This window comes from Herpailurus yagouaroundi, unplaced genomic scaffold, assembly GCF_014898765.1.
Source record: "Herpailurus yagouaroundi ecotype Mexico unplaced genomic scaffold, PumYag 141, whole genome shotgun sequence".
NCBI classification, from domain to species: Eukaryota; Metazoa; Chordata; class Mammalia; order Carnivora; family Felidae; genus Herpailurus; species Herpailurus yagouaroundi.
This window is the reverse complement of record NW_024412396.1, coordinates 31,323,414-31,339,914: the sequence shown is the minus strand read 5'-3', so window position 1 is coordinate 31,339,914 and position 16,501 is coordinate 31,323,414. Positions and strand designations below refer to the sequence as shown.

Genomic DNA, 16,501 nt, shown 5'->3' with positions numbered 1-16,501 from the left:
CGGGGCTCCATCTTAAGACCATGAGACCATGACCTTAGCCGAAATTCAGAGTTGGATGCTTAACCAACTGAGCCATCCAGGAGCCCTGGCTATGTTCCAATTTAACTATATTTATGGACACTGAAAACTGAATCTCATATAATTTTTATGTGTAATAAAACCTTCTTTTTTTTGTTTTAATCATTAAAAAATATAAAAACCAGGAGCTCCTAGGTGGCTCAGTCGGTTGAGTGTCTAACTTCAGCTCAGGTCATGATCTTGGGGTTCATGGGTTTGAGTCCTGTGTTAGCACAGAGCCTGGAGCCTGCTTCGGATTCTGTGTCTCTCTATATCTCTGTCCCTCCCCTACTCGTGCTCTTTACTCTCTCTCAAAAATAAATAAACATTTAAAAAAGTTTTTAAATATAAAAAACACTTGTACCTTGTAGACTTTACAAAAGCAGGTGTGGGCAGGATTTGGCTAGCAGGCTAGAATTTGCAGACCCCGGCTCTAGATCTAACACATTTGTGTGGTTCTCTCCCATGAACAGCAAGGAGCTGCAACCATATGGGCTGCAAAGAGGAATTTAACCTGAAGTAGGTGAGTGTCAGTTTCCTAGCATTTACAACTATGGAAATGATCCCATAGAAGGCTTTAAAATCCTCTTGGCCTCCTTTTCTCCTCTCCCTCTTCCCTATTCTCATTTATTTTTACTGTTTAGATTATAGAAACATCCCTGTGAATGAAGCTATATTTCAGTGAGTACTTCATTGCTGGAAATTTCACTACCAGAGATAGAAATAATACAGGAAGGAGGCCATGGTATAGAAGCCTGGATTCTTTGTTCCAGGAGAGCTGGTTTGGGGCACCCTAGCTCCAGAAGTTCTGAGGGGTTGGGTATCAAGGAGGCTTCATGGATATTAGGCCCTATCTCCACTCATGGGTTACCAGACCAGGTGGTTCCTGGGAGCAAGGTCCTGTGTGCCCTGACAAGGCTGCCCTGGAGACAGCACCACAGCCCTACAGTTGGTATTGATGAGGGAGACCCAGATCTTCTCATACATGACTGTTCCCTTTGGTTTAACCATGTTGTGTATTAGAGTGCAAAGATGAGTAAGACTGCCCTGTCCTTAAGTCTAGTGAGAGATAATATGGAGAAATATGGGAAACACTTGGATAAAAAGCACTAATATATGTAGAGCCCACAATGGACAGGGGAGTAATGGAGAAAGAAGGTCAAAGAGGTGGACAGGGGCTAGGCCACAGAAGACCCTGCCTATATGCTTTGCCCAGGGCCTGATCCTGTAGCTCTGGAAAGCTAGTGGAAGGATTTTAAGCAGAGAAGTGTGGTTTGTAATCAGAGTTGGAGGACAGACAGCTTAGGGGGCCACTGCATTAATTTAGGGGGGATAATGAAGCCCAATCTAGATCAGTGGCAGTGGAGTCTGAGAAAAGCAGACAGCAGAAGAATTTAAGAGGTAGAACCTGAACAGTTTGTTTGCAAATGACTGAAGACAATTAATGTGGGACAGTCCCCAGTTTTGGGGCTTGGGTGTCTGAGAATTACAGTAGTACTGATCACTGAGATTATAATAAGAGAAATGGGCATTTGGGGGTATTCGGGGTAGGGGAAGGGTGGGCAGTAGAGCCTTCATCATCATTGAGATCCCTGTGGGACACCCAAGTGCAGATGTCTAGAAATGAAAGTTTAAGAGTGAGGTCTGAGCGGGAGGCAGAGAGGTGAAAGTCAACTGCAGACCAGTGGCTGCTCAAGTTGTACCTGGAGCTGAGTCAGCCAAGAGAGAGCACAGTGAGGACACTGGAGAGATGTGAACTTTCCCAAAGACCATCCATAGTTAGACTCAGAGAACCATGAGAGATGGGTGTGCTCAATGTCCAGATGGGTTTTCCAGAAAGAGAGAATGTGAGGAAATCAAGGTAGATGTATGTAAAAGGTGAATGTATCTATGAGGATGTTTATCCTAGAATTGTTCATATTTAAAAGTTGAAATAACTTAAATATCCAACAACAAGGACTAAATCATGGCATGACCATGTGATAGAATACCATGCAGCTGTTAAAATATAAAAAATTTATATATAAAAAAAACCCAGCAGAACTCTCAACAATAGCCAAATTATGGAAAGAGCCTAAATGTCCATCAACTGATGAATGGATAAAGAAATTGTGGTTTATATACACTATGGAATACTACGTGGCAATGAGAAAAAATGAAATATGGCCTTTTGTAGCAACGTGGATGGAACTGGAGAGTGTGATGCTAAGTGAAATAAGCCATACAGAGAAAGACAGATACCATATGGTTTCACTCTTATGTGGATCCTGAGAAACTTAACAGGAACCCATGGGGGAGGGGAAGGAAAAAAAAAAAAAAAGAGGTTAGAGTGGGAGAGAGCCAAAGCATAAGAGACTGTTGAGAACTGAGAGCAAACTGAGGGTTGATGGGGGGTGGGAGGGAGGAGAGGGTGGGTGATGGGTATTGAGGAGGGCACCTTTTGGGATGAGCACTGGGTGTTGTATGGAAACCAATTTGACAATAAATTTCATATATAAATTAAAAAAAAAAACCCACTGGTGACAGATACATCAAAATGAATAATAGAGAATACTATTTTAGTATTCATATATTATTTATTCAGTACTCACTTAAGTTTTCCTATTTGCCTTCTCTCTTTTCCAGATTGAACACAATAAACTTATATTACATTGGTAGGTAGGCAAACCCATCAGGGTAGTAAGCAGGACAACACTGGAGAAGTGCCCATTAGATTCAGTATGTGGAAATCACTGCCAAAGCTGCCTGAGGAGTGAATGGGAAGAGAGGAAGTATAAACGGCAAGTTTAGACTTAATTTTTTTTTCTTTTTTCTGAGAGAGAGAGAGCATGGTATGTGAGTGAGTGGGGGAAGGGCAGAGGGAGAGAGAGAATCTTAAGCAGGCTCCATGCACCAGCATGGAACCCAACAAAGGGTTCCGTATCATGACTGTGTGATCATGACCTGACCAAAATTAAGAGCTGGCCGTTTAACTGACTGAGTCACCCAGGTGCCCCATAGATTTTTCTTTGAGGATGGCCATAAAGGGAAAGTGAGACAAAGGGAGTCATGTCTACTGTGGGTGAGGAGCTGAGGGAATTACTTTCTCAGGTAGGGAGTCTTATTATTATTATTATTATTATTATTATTATTATTATTATTTTAATTTACATCCAAGTTAGTTAGCATATGGTGCAACAATAATTTCAGGGGTAGATTCCTTAGTGCCCCTTACCCATTTAGCCTATCCCCCCTTCCACAACCCCTCCAGTAACCTTCTATTTGTTCTCCATATTTTTGAGTCTCTTATGTTTTGTCCCCCTCCCTGTTTTTATATGCTTTTTGTTTCCCTTCCCTTGTGTTCATCTGTTCTGTGTCTTAAAGTCCCCATATGAGTGAAGTCATATGATATTTGTCTTTCTCTGACTGACTAATTTCACTTAGTATAACACCCTCTAGTTCCATCCACATAGCTGCAAATGGCAAGATTTCATTCTTTTTGATTGCCGAGTAATATCCCATTGTATATACATATACCACATTTTCTTTATCCATTCATCCATCGATGGACATTTGGGCTCTTTCCATACTTGGCTATTGATAGTGCTGCTATAAACATTGGGGTGCATGTGACTCTTTGAAATAGCATATCAGGTGGGGAGTCTTGATCGAGCCCCTATGTTAAAGAAAAGAATCAGTCTCTCAGGAGAGGTTGCAGGCTACAGGTCTGAAGGGGATTGTTGACGGGGCAGGGAAGGAGAAGAGAAGAAGGAAGAGCTTATTTATTTTAAGTATGACCTGTGGGCAAGATATAGGAAAGAGGATAGAAAGAATGCAGGCAAAATCAATGATGTGTGGGTGTGGAGCGGGGACCAAGGATGTGCATTCTTGAGTGAGATGGCTTCCTGTCTGAGATCTGTGTTTAAATACTGTGGTGGGGGGTGGGGTGGAGCAGGGGCAGGGGTTGGGATACATGAAACAAGATCAGTGAGTCTTTGACAAATGTTGAAGCTGGGTAATGAATAGAAGTTCACTATATGATTCTGCATACTTTTGTAAAATTGCCAAGATTAAATTCAAAAAGGCCCTATCCTTACTTGAAGATAGCAGCTGAGTCTGACCTGCATTCTCCTACCTGAGACTGTTAACCCAACTGCTTCCTACTCCAGTATCCCAAACAGTAGAGGCTTCCTGCCTGCCTTGTTTCTTGTCCCAGCTCCTCTGGGATGGGGCCCTGGGCAAGTCCATGCTGGATGGCAGTTTCTGCAGCAAGGATTCAGTGGCCAGACTAGTAACCTGTAAAAAAAAAAACACAGAATCTTTAATGCAGAACCCCCAAGTAATCCTGGGTCAATAGCATCGAAACATGCAATAAAAAGTAAGTTGGCCTGTGTATCCTCCAATCCCTCCTGGGTATTGTGTGGTCCAAAGGTTCTGTGGGCCAAGGGGTCTCTGCATTTGAATTCATGGTGGAACAATAATTGGGGAGAGAATTATCACGTTGTGCTTTGCTCAGGTGTCCCATTCCCAGCCCCAGGAGCTGGGCATCACTCTGAAAGGCTTTCATCTTCTCATGTGATTATGGTACCCAGAATAAAAACTTTAGGCCTTTTTTCTTAAGATGGTGCTTTTAAAATTTTTGGCATATAATGGAAGTGCAGTAAATGCTAGGTCATCATCATCATCATCGTTCCTCGAATAGAACTTTCAAATATCATGTTTTAGGAGCTGATATGTTCTCAGAGTTTATTCCCTTCAAGTCACTCATTTTGTAGATAAAGACACTAGCTCAAGTGACTTGTCCCAGGTCATACAGCTGTTAGTGGCAGGGTAGATGACAAACCTTTTTTCTTGAACATCCCATAGTGAGGATCTAAATCTGCTTGTAACCCTTTCAAAGCCTGGGCCCAAGCAGAGGATAATGTGGTAAAAGAAATACTGTCCAGGAGCCAAAGGCAACCCCAAAGCAGCTGAAGTCCATTGCTTAGCCTTCTTCAAAACTGTCAAGAGGATTCCTTTCCATAAACCACAGAAAAAAAAAAAATTGCAAAACCTCTTGCCTTCATCTACAATATCCATCATGCCTTCAGCAGCCCCAGAACAATCCCCTCCATAATTCAAGCTCTTCCCCAACATTGCTCTCTCCCTCCCACTACCCGTTCCTCCAAAAGAAAGGATACTCCCTCTTTGGGAGGGGGGAGGCACAAGGGAAGTCACCTGACAATTGCAGGCTTGATTTTGGCAGGCTGGCAGAGGAGGCAAGGCTGTGGACAACCCCCATGATAATATCCTCAGAAAGGTAGCTGGGGGTGACAAGGTAGTGATGACAGGCAGGCCATGTATGCCAGAAGTGAGACCTTTTTAACACACATTCAAGGAAATACATTGAATTGAGAGTTCTGAGACAGCAAAGAAAAGATGTGGAGAGAGCAAGACTATGGGAAACAGAGAAAGGGGTCAAGTAGAAATGCCTTTTCCATGTGCCAAGTCCATCTTCTCCCCACATGGCTTAGACGCCATGGGCATCTGGGTGATGCCTCTGTACAGCCTCCTAGATCCTCTCCCAACAGCCTTAGTGTCAGAACTGCCAGAGATGAAGCTCTTCTATCCATGCATGTGTATGTCTTGGCTTCTTGGCTATGCTTCCTTCCCAAGTAAGCTTCAGATCTGGGGAGGGTCATCCTGGCATCCTGGCTTACTCTCTTTGTTGAGCTGGGGTGTTTGGTGGCCAAGGAAGGATACATATCCAGGTCATCACCTGTGGCTAATCAGGATGGGCCCTTCCCTAGACGGAGGTGCATCTGGATCTTGTGGAGGGTTGACTATGCCATGATGGGCACAGGAGAGCCCCGAGGTCCATGGAGAGGGGACCTGAGCCAATCATTGCAGCTCTGTCCAGACTTTCCAGAGGATCTGGATCGAGAGGGAACCACAGGCCTATATTACTCTCTTTCTGTTTATGTGAAAGAAATATTAAGGACTGAACCATATCTACCTTCCTAGGATATATGGGCTTTCAAATAAATAGAGAAATAAAAATAAGGCCAACAAATTCTGTAGATAAATGGGCAAAACACTTTTATGCAGTCTTATCATTAATTAAAATGAATCACCCTCACCCAAAGCCTGCCATGTCTCATCAAGACTAATTACAGAATTCATCACTGCCATGAGTGAGTTTTCCTTCCATCCAGCAAGATGCTCACAATCACAAGTTACTATTCCTCATAGCAGGTGGGCAAGAGCAATGACTATCTCTTTGAGTTTTCAGCCAGCAATCAATATGGCACTTACTTACCTCATATTGTTAAGGAGTGGCCATGGTGGAGGTGGTGGAGTTGATAACAGCTAGTGGGGAGGCCTTCTGTGCCTGAGGTGCATGCAGACTAAAGAGAAGATGAGGCTAAGTCATGTGTGGCCATCAGAGAATGGAGAAGTCTATCCTAAGGGCCTGTTGTATGGACTGTTCATTTCTTCATTCATTCAACAGACACTTAATGAATTTTGGGTATGTGCCAGGCATGGTTGTAGACACCAGGAATAGAGCAGAGAAGAAAACACATCCCTTATTTTTGTGGAGGGTGCATTCTATGGGAGTGGAGACAGCACAAAACGATAACATATGGCATGCAGTAATGATAAAATGTTGAGGCAGAGGAATGGACAGATTACTATTTAGGATAAGTGGTCCAGGAAGATCTTTTTTTTTTTTTAAGTGTTTATTTATTTTTGAGAGAGAGAGAAAGAGCACACAAGCAGGGAAGGGGCAGAGGGGGAGGGAGAATCCCAAGCAGGCTCTGCACTGTCAGCACAGAGCCCAACGCGGGGCTCGATTCCATGAATTGTGAGATTATGACCTGAGCTGAAACCAAGAGTTGGCCAGTTAACAGACTGAGCCACTCAGGTGCCCCCAGGAAGATCTTTCTAATTGGCTGGCAATTGAACAGAGCAGAGAGAAGGTGAGAGCCAAGAGGATACCTGGGGGGAGAGACTCTGAGGGAGCAGTGAGCACCCAGGGCCCAGGTGGGAGTGCATGAAGGAGGAAGCAGTGTGTCTGCTGGGCAGGGAGTGCAGGAGAGTGGGGGCCAGTGGGTTTGGGTCTGAAGGGCTATGTGGGTCATTTAAGTCACTGGCTTTTACTGAGCCATTGTGGGGTGTTGAGAAAGGGCAGGATCTGACTTAGGTTTTACAGGAGCAGCTAGGTTAGTCTGGTAAGAATGGAGTAGGTGGGAAAAGAATGGAGTAGGTGGGTGTAGCCAGTGGCTCATGATATCCAGGGAAGACAGCTGAGAGTGGCTTGAACCAGGGTGGTCATGGTAGGTTTTGAGAAGTGGAGGGATTATGGATGCATTTTCAAGTAGAGCTGACAAGACCTGCTGACAGATTGCATGTGGGGTGTGGGAGAAGGGAAGGAGGCAAGGATGACTCTAAGACCCAGCACGAGCAACTGGAAGAATGGAGTTACCACTGAGGCTCTAGAAAGGATACAGCCAAAGTGATGGTGACCAAAAGGCTGAGACACCAGTGGCTCATGGAAGCAAAGATAAAAATTGGAGTGTATTTATGGATGAGTATGTGTACTTGTTGTAATGAGGAAGAGGTTGCAAATTGGTAGGCCCTGGGCTGAATCTGGCTGGTGGACATGTGTGGTTTGGTTCTCACAGTTACTTAATAAGTAACTCAACTCAATTAGTTGATATTTAGAACCAATGGGATTTTATATAAAAATATGGATTTCCTGCTTCTTTTAGGAAAGTGGAAGTCCTGGCAGTCCAGGTGAGGGCTGGTTGGCCCTGGATGACAGCTAGCCCCTTTGGCAGGGTGCCCCCCACCCCATTCCCTATTATTTTATAGCTGCTTGCTACCCTCTCTCAATCCCAGTCTCCTCATTTGAAAATAGGAATAACAGTAGTACTTACCTCCTGGGGTTATTAGGAAAATTAACAGACATAACTCATGCAAAGCAACTAGAATACATGGTTATCGACTAAGTATTCAAAAACGCTTGCTTTATTGTTGTTGGTGTTATTATCTGTCTGGTCTTGCAGGGCTGTGAGTTTGCAGCTCTTGCCAGGAGGATTTCAGAAAGCTGGAGGATGATTCTAACAGGGGTTGAGAGGTGAGTGAAGCTTCCCTTAATAAATAATGGCACCAAACCATAAAGCAGAAGGGAAGGAGGCACAGCTCTGAGACACTTAGAAAATTGTGTCCGCCTGAGCGCTATCAGCCCCACAGATCAGGGTTCATTTCTCTTCTTCCGTAGAGCTCGGCATAGTGGCCTGGATCACCCAGTGACTCATCTAATAGCCCAGTGAGTTTGCCCAGCTTGCAGCATCACAAATTACATTTGCAGCCTCCTTATCAGGCAAGCTAGGAAATTAAACCTAAACGGCTATGGTGTTGCTAAGTAATATGGCTGCATACACAGACACCCGAGGCTGAGACCATCACAGCCCCATTCAAGCATCATTTCCCACTGTGGCTAATAAGGTTTGAGACCTTCAGAGAAACTTTATTTTTTTAAGGTCAGAAAATGAGGTTACTTGGTTATAAGCAAAAGAGAGAATTTCCCTTCTAGATGCTATGTGTGTGCATGTGTGTGCGTATGTGTGTGTGTATGAGTGTACGTGTGTTTGTATATGGGTCTCTGTTGGAAATCTATAGTCTTGTGGCTAGTGAAAGTGAGGGGCAGGAAGCCAGCTTGCCTTCCTGAACCCCTCTGCCCTGGGCCATCTTTGTCTATTTTAGGGTTTGGCTCCTCATGGACCCACCAAGTGTAAAGCTTGAGGGCATGAATCCAGGGAATGAGGCAGTAGTTCTGTGGCCCCCTTAGTTCACACGGGTAAGGATTTAGCATGTGTATCATCACCCCAGTGTGGCTCTTCTGTAACTTAGTATCTCTGCTGGGTGGTGAAGTGTGGTCAGGGGGTTGAGGCATCTGGAGCCCATGAGCCCTCTACAAGCTCCCTCTCTAAAAGGAGTCCCTCCATCTTCTCTGATCTGGGCTCCCGGAAAGGGGTGAGAGAGTGAATTCCTATTTAATTAGTATCTTCAATCACATTGTCTTCACAATACTGCGGATTATTTTTCAAGACTCATTCAGGTTGTGTGAGCCTCACATATTTCTGGTTGGTGAGAAGGGGGTAGAGCTTATAGGCCACTGGAGGGAGATGCCTGCTGTCCAGTGGGTGTGTTTGACCTGTGCGGGTCTGAGGTAAGATCTGAGTTCCATCCTCTGGTAGCGCTTGATAATCTGATCTAGCCAGTCCTGATCCTCACTAAGCAGAAGAAGGTGGAGAATTTCTTCTGGCATTTGTTGTGTGGTATGAGACATGGCTGTGCCCAGATGGGACAAAGACTTTCAGATAAGAGATGTCTCCAAACCAAACTTTCCATATTCCCTTCTTTCCATTTTTTTGATAGACATGGACCCATTTCCCTGGGAAAGAGCTGTGCTCTGTTAGAATGAGACTAATCTGTGGGACTACCCCAGCTGGCCATTGATCTGACTGGGACATCCCTGTCCACCTCCACGTGAGTGATATGTGACCTCACCTTTATATATCACTCAGGAAACACTTGAACAAGCAGGGGTCATATTTCAGTCCAGTCTTTGGTTTTAACAAATAGTCAGGTGTAGATAATGATATTTAATCATTAAACCACCAACATATCTCATTTTGTAGTGCTTTGCAAACCTTGTGTGGCTGTGAGCTGTGATTTGTTTTCATGTGAATGTGACATGGTGCTTGGGTCTTATTGGTTAATTTTCATATAAGTCTTTATTTTTGCCAAATGTTTTCACTACTAATTTGTTGCATAGTAAGTTAAATCAAGAGCTGTATGATTTGTGTCCCCTTTAACACTATTTCTATTTGAAGGCCATATTTAAACAGTGCCCCTTTCTCTGGAGGGCTGTCACTTGGTCCAGTAGATGTGTTTCTTTGGATCGTTCTTTTATGACTTGTATTGGTCCTGTTGCCAGAAAGACTTCCAGAGAGTGAGCTGGCCCCACGCTGAATGCCTCTATTGCTCTGCTTACCTTCCTCTGGATGACCAGTGAGTTGCTAAGCACATGTGTCTGCATGGCTATGTACTTGCCCATTTCTGAGGCCTTCAACTCTATCTGAATTCTCTGAGCTGGTATACAGTCTGGATTAGGTTTTCCAGGGGAAGGGAGACCACTGCCTCCACTGGCAGGTTCCTAGCACAGGACAAGAACAACCTCAGGACATCCTGATTCTCCAAGGACCTCAGAAGGCACCACTCCCACCTAGGATAGAGGCACGTTGGTGCAGCAGCCTTGTGTTTTGGGTACAGTCCCACCTCATTCAGAATTGCTTCTATCTCCACCACTGTTGAAACATCCTGGCTAAGTCTAGGGTCCCCACTTTTTCTTCCTTTCCTTCAAAGTGAAGACTGGTCAGCACCTTAGAGATAATGATGCACCTTTAAAGTGATAGCCTTTTACAAAATTCTGATGATAGGGGTGCCTGAGTGGTTTAGTCAGTTGAGTGTCCGACTCTTGATTTCAGCTCAGGTCATGATCCTGGGGACGTGGAATCGAGCCCCATGTCAGGCTCTGCACTGAGCATGGAGACTGCTTAAGATTCTCTTTCTTAGTAGGAAACATGGTGCTTTTTGCTACATTTGGTTAAGAGTGAATGAATATGCATCTCCTGTCTATCCACAATTTCATGTGCTCCTGCTGACTGATTTATCAAGGCAGTTGGTCAGGGGTGAAATACCAAAGGCCCTCCAAGTCTCAGTTTAGCAAGGAATGTAATATTAAAAACTTTTATGAGGAATTCTTTCTAAATCCTTTGAAACCTAATTCCTAATTCCACCTTTCTAGATTTTATATATTAATTTTTCTGACTTCAATAAATTGTCAACTATCTTCAAATTTTTAATAAACTTATGTATCTTTTTTTAAGTGCTTGTGCACTCTCTAAAATAAAAAAAATTATAAAATTCTGATGGTTTATTGCAGATTCACGGTGGAAAATGCTGAAAATACAGAACAGCACATCAAAAAAATTAAAAACCACTCATAACCCATCATTAACCCACAGAATACCACTACTAACCTTCTGAAACATCTAGTTCAGGATTTTGTCTATTCACGTACATATATACACACATTTACATATGTATATAATGTATATATTTAAAAATGGGATCATAATATTTTGCTACCTGCTTTTCTCATTAACACTGTATTGGCATTCTCATGCCATTGAAGTATTCTACATCATCATTTTGATTGCCTGTCATTTTTTATATGGACACATTCTGGTTTATTTAGCCTGTTCCCTATTATGGGATATTTAGGTTGATTCCAGTCCTTTTTTTGTCATTATAATCATTGACGTAAGGGACATCCTTGAGGTATGTCAAAGGTTAGCACATTTTTAAAAGACTTTGATATTGCCAAACTATTTTCCGAAAGGGTATACATATTACTGACCAGCTGTGTATAGATGCCTTTTATTGCAATTTAAAACATATTTGCCAATTTAATAGGTGAAAAATGAGCTTCTCCTTGTTAATTTTAATATCGTGGAATGTGCGAGGTTAAACATTCTCCTTGCCATTAATTGGCTGGCGGGGATATTTTGTGCTCCCCTGCTTCTAGATGATGGAGTTTAAAATTGTTGTTAGTTACCACTTAGGAAGATAAAATTGGGGCATGCTGCCAGGGAGCTGAGGGTAGTTAAAGTGGTCGCTATTAGACTTCAGAGCCTAAAACCAATCTTCCTAAGTGTGTTTTCAATCATCCCTGAGTGGGTCTTCTAATCTGAGGGTATCTTCTCCTCCAGGCCTCCTGTAGGTCAGAACCTGACGGAGCATGACGTGGAACACAAGAGGCATGGGGAGGCATCTTGATATAGACAGGGTGCGTGGCTCACTAATAGATTGATACCCTATACCTCCAGTCATTCCCCTTGTTCTTCCCCTCATTCATGCAGATAATCACATATTGAATATCTTTCATTTTGCTTTATGGTGTCTATTTCCTTATATGATGGAGTAACTGGAGTGTTTGGTGTCATTGTTGTTATTTTGTGTCTGCCCAGGAGGTAGTTGAGAACCAGCTGTGTATGAATACCAGGCTTCTACTGTTTCTAGGTATGCAAACTCACAGGGCTAGGTGAGGAGAGAGGTCACAGCAGGGGAGCTGGATTTGGGAGGCGCATTAAAGGCAGAGGGTACACTCTGGATCAGATCTGTAATCTGTAATATGCAACATGTTGAGAGGACCAGCAATCCTGGGGTGGCATGGCTGGGCTTTGAGGACATATTGATGTGCCATGCTCCTTTCATGATACAAAATTGACTTTCATGCAATTCATTCTTGTGTGAAGGTCCAGGGTGGATCTAGAAGACAAAATCATGAGGTATTTTGCCAGTTTCAATAACCAAGTTTTTGGGGAGAAAACGAATGGCTGGGGTGGGGGGGGTGGTGAAAGCCTGGAAGGTGGTGAAATCTGAGGGGATGCTGGCTTCCCTCCAGCTGAAGCAGGCTCTTGTGAAGCCTGGGCTAGAATGGCCCGTCCATCATCGCAAACTGGCGGGTGTTCCCAGAAGAGCCGCTGAGGTGTGAGAGAAACTGCCTTGTTACCAGGAATGTGGGAAAGAGTGGAGGTTTTATGTATAATTTCCTTTTCTCAGAATCCAAAATAGTCATAAATAAGCCCAAAGAGGCAACAGGCAGGAGAATGAAACATGAATGCCTATCATTTCTGAGGAGCTAGAAACTGAGAAGAATTCAAATAGATCTTTCACTGTGGATTTGGACTCCGAAGTAACTTGGCCAAAGCTAAATGTAGTCAGTTTACAAAAAGGGCTCTGCAAGGTGACATAATGCCACAGAGATGAAGATTTTCACAGTGGAAAAAACAGGTTTGGCACAGGCAAGCTCTAAACTCTTTGGAGATCATAATCCTGTACTCTCCACAGATCCTTGAGAGTTAAAGGCTAAGACTGTTAGAACATCACGACAGGGTTTTACATCAGTCCTCCTTGCTGTGAAAGGACTTGGGTCTTTTGGTGTTGAATGCACAGAGGAGAGGATTTGGGAGGGCTGGTGGCACAACAGTTGGCTGCCTTGAAGAGAACTGCCTCTTGGAAGAATCTAGAGGCATTTGGTTGAACTTAGTGGTGTGCCAGCATTTATTATTAATCACACTGAAACTGCTTTTTCTTTGTCTTGTATTTTCTTGTAAATCTGACTTGATCTTCATAATGTAAGATATTTTCCAGAGGTTTATTGAATTTAAATTTTTTAGTCAGGATTTGAACAACTGCTGAGGCTCATGGGAGGGGCAGTTTTATAACATACATGGAGAGGAAGAAGGAATGTGTGTTTTATAAGCCGAGGTAGCATGTGTTTAAGGGGTCAGGCATGGACCCTCAGGCCTGATAGGGGCGCTGTGGAACAATGGTGGGCAGAGTAAAAATCATAGTCATGCCACAGTATAGTAGTCCTCCTTATCTGTGGTTATGCTTCCTGTGATTTCAGGTACCCACTGGTCACCCAAGGTCTGGAAGCAGATTGTCAGAAGGTCACTACTAGCCTAACACTACGTCACAACACCTGCGTCATTCACCTTATTTCATCTCTTCATGGAAGCGTTTTATCATCTCATGTCATCACAAGAGGAGGAAGAAGGGTGAGTACAGTGCTCCTTTCGCAGTACAAAAATGGACTTTCATGCAATTCATTTCAGTCAGAAGTTCCAGGGATGGATTTGGAAGACAAAAATCATAAGATATTTTGAGAGAGGTCACATTCATGTAACTTTTATTTCAGTCTATTGTTATAATTCTATTTTGTTATTAGTTGTTGTGACTCTTACTATGTGACTCTTACTATGCCTAATTTATAAATTAAATTTTATCATAGGTATGTATGTACAAGAAAAAAAATATAGTATCTATAGGGATTGGTACTATATGTGCTTCTAGTCATTCCCTGGGGGGCCTTGGAACATGTCCCCCATGGATAAGAGGGGGGACCACTATAGGTGCCATTGGACGCTTAGCTCCCACTCCACTTGGAGATGTCAAGGCCTTGTTTTCTGTCCCAGGGTCTGTGTGTAACTGGGATGGGAGACCCTTTTACTTGAGAGCTATTATCTTTGCTGCATGATTAGACTCTCCTGACCTTAGTTCTCACTTGTAAAATGAGGTAATAATAGTATCCATCTCAAGGAATTGTGTGATTAACTGAGTTAATACCTTTAAAAAAGAAAGAGCACTTAGAGCACAGAGTGAACAAGCCATGCATGTTAACTATTATGATGACGGTAGTAGTAATGACCATCCCTATTGGACATCACAGATGGAGGCAGCCTAGGGTGGTTACATGATGTCGCTGTCTCCTGGCAAGGATCCAATGAATCCCTGCTTTACACCTCCGTGGCTTTGCTGAGGACATGGTGAAGAGTGTGAGGACTGTTGTTCTATCTACTTCTGGAAGGGGCTGATGGAGAAATAACCAGGCCTGTGAGTTTATACAACAGTGGGTCAAAGTGTAAAACTTGACCTTGAGAATTTCATTAATCTCTTCAATTATATTGAAGGCAGCAGAGAAGTCACTTCTCACACGGGTCCCCAAGAATTAAAAGAGTGAATGCTGTCCTCTAACTCTTGGCCTTGCCACTTATCAGCTGTGTCAACTTGGGCCAGTTACTTAAACTCTCTGAACTGCAGTTTCTTCATTTGTAAAATGGGAAGACTATAGCATTGTTGGAATTACTGAATCAGATGATATCTGTAGAGTTAATAGCAAATTAAGTTCTTGGATCCAGGTGACGGCTCAATAGAAGCCTGTTATCATGCCTATTATTATTTTTATTATAAATGCTTATAATTGCAAGCTACCTTTACAGTTTTCAATTTACAACGCAGGGAACAGGTTACTTTCACAGCAGGGCTTGTCCTGTGACGATCTTCTCCATCACCTTAAAAGATGTTCACATTCATAGGAATTCCCTCACCTGGGCTGGGCCTGACCCTCAGAACTCCGTGGTTGTCTATGTAAAGATGGGCATTATCCATGGGAAGATTTCCATGCAAAAGCGTCCTGGTTGCACAAGGGTTGGGTCCAAGTCATCCTGCCTCTGCGAGTGTCTACAGCCCCAGGGAATGGGTCATGGCTCCTACTGGATGATTAGGACTTTTGAGGACTTTTGAGGTGTCCAGACTCAAACCCTCCTCACCATTGACTCTTTCCACTGGGCAAATTCCTAGGAGTAGACTGGCAGGATTACATGGTGTTCGTTTAACTTTTTTTTTTTTTTTAATTTTTTTTTTCAACATTTATTTATTTTTTGGGACAGAGAGAGACAGAGCATGAACGGGGGAGGGGCAGAGAGAGAGGGAGACACAGAATCAGAAACAGGCTCCAGGCTCTGAGCCATCAGCCCAGAGCCCGACGTGGGGCTCGAACTCACGGACCGTGAGATCGTGACCTGGCTGAAGTCGGACGCTTAACTGACTGCGCCACCCAGGCGCCCCCTTTTTTTTTTTTAAGAGAGAGAGAGTGCACGAGCTGGGAAGAAGGGCAGAGGGAGGGAGAGAGAGAATCTCAATCCTACATGGGGCTCAATCCTATGACCCTGGGATTATAACCTGAGCCAAAATCAAAACTCAACTGACTGAGCCACCCAGGCACCCCTGTTTAATGTTAAAAAAAACTGCCAACTGTTGTCCAACACGGTTGTACCACTTTATATCCCCCCCAGTTCTAACTGTATCATCTCTCCAGCCTCATTTTCCATTCTTCCCCTTACAGCAAAGTCAGTGCTTTCCAAACTTCAAGAAAAAAAAAATCAATCTATCTATCTATCTATCTATCTATCTATCTATCTATCTATCTAACTTTAACATTTGTTTATTTCAGAGAAAGAGAGAGGGGGAGAGACAGCATGAGCAGGGGAGGGGCAGAGAGAGAGGGAGACACAGAATCTGAAGCAGGCTCAAACTCATGACCTGAGCTGAAGTCAGATGCTCAACCAACTGAGCCACCCAGGCACTCCATATATATATATAGATATATAGATCTATCTATCTATCTATCTATACATCTATCTATCTATCTATATATATATATATCTTTTTTTTTTTTTTAAGAAGCAGAACTTTAAAAATAACGAAGGCCATACCTAGACACCCAGTAAATAAAGCAGAGGGAGATAGATGCTTTGGCTGAAGGGTTGGGGAGGTGCATGGACCCTGAAGCTGTGAGGCACCTCTGCCCACCCTGGGGCTGAAGGCAACACAGAGTGAAGACCCCTTCTAGGTCACAAGCATGAGTTAAGTTCAGTTGGATTTAACTTTCAGTTGAATTCTGGGCCTGTCAGAGAAGCCATGATATTGTCCTGGCTTGGGCTGCCAACATCTCTGCTAGCCATGCTAAAAGCCTTCCGTGGGGGTCATCCAAGCTGGCGGCAGAGGG

General features: G+C 43.5%; 1 long non-coding RNA gene across 1 annotated transcript; it reads left to right on the top strand.

Moving 5' to 3' along the window:
• Positions 1–349: 349 nt before the first annotated feature.
• Positions 350–15,302, top strand: LOC121031791 (uncharacterized). Its single transcript, XR_005790887.1, has 5 exons — positions 350–580; positions 8,085–8,155; positions 9,460–9,570; positions 11,859–11,935; positions 13,562–15,302. It is a non-coding gene; the product is annotated as an uncharacterized LOC121031791 (long non-coding RNA).
• Positions 15,303–16,501: the final 1,199 nt, after the last annotated feature.